The following is a 1,039-nucleotide window of genomic DNA, read 5'->3' as shown; positions in this document are numbered from 1 at the left end:
CTCGTAAAATGTAATGTTGGTTGTAGTTGTGTTGTAGTAGCGCTGGCGGTTGTAATGTTGTCGTCATTATGTTGTTGTTTTAATGTCGTAATGTTTTTGTAATGTTAATGTCTTTATGTCTTTGTAACATTAATGTCGTAATGTTTTTTTGTCATGTTGATATCGTAACGTTTGTATTATAATATCGGTATCGTAATAATAGTTGGTGGGTAGGTACAGTAAAATCATATACCTACCTACCTACCCACCTACCTACCTACCTACCTACCTACCTACCACCTACCTACCCACCTACCCACCTACCCACCTACCTACTAACCAACCTACCTCATGATTCCGTGCATCGAATACATTCACTTTCCATGCATGCCTCCGCACTCCACTTTCCACACACCACACCACACACTCAACACACACCCCACACACCCCACACACCCCACACACCACACACTCAACACACACCACCGCAGTATTCATACGAAGCAGAGCAACCAACAAAAGTTGTCATTGTTGAAGTCGTTCGCAACAAAAATTACTTGATTGACAGCAACACCACGTTGTTCAGTAAGTTAACATGTGCGTTTGTGTGTGTTGTGTGTGTGCGCATGTGTTTGTGTGTGTAATTGCAAGTGTTTGTGTGAGTGTGTTGATGTGTGTGATTATTTTTCCAGTTTTTTTTTGTTGATAGTTCTGTTGCAGTCATTTTGTCTTTGTTATCGCAATATTGTTATCGTCCATGCTGTTTATATCGACTGCCGCCACCACCGCCACCACCGCCGACACAACTATCATCAACAGTTGGCACCATTATGTCATCTCACAAGCGAAATAACTCATTAAAAATGTACTATCGCATGAAAACGAAAGCTTTGAACAAGCAAACAAACCCACCACCAACCACCTGCCTACCAAGCCCCAACCACCACCCACCAACCCACTACCACCAACCCACTACCTGCAGTTCACTTTTACGAGTGCTCGTCAATCGCTGACGACTGCAGTTCATGCACAAACCTGCACACATCATCCCCCTTCTTGC

Source organism: Helobdella robusta (genome assembly GCF_000326865.2).
Source record: "Helobdella robusta unplaced genomic scaffold HELROscaffold_1648, whole genome shotgun sequence".
NCBI classification, from domain to species: domain Eukaryota; kingdom Metazoa; phylum Annelida; class Clitellata; order Rhynchobdellida; family Glossiphoniidae; genus Helobdella; species Helobdella robusta.
The sequence above is the reverse complement of the archived record's forward strand: the minus strand, read 5'-3'. Positions refer to the sequence as shown.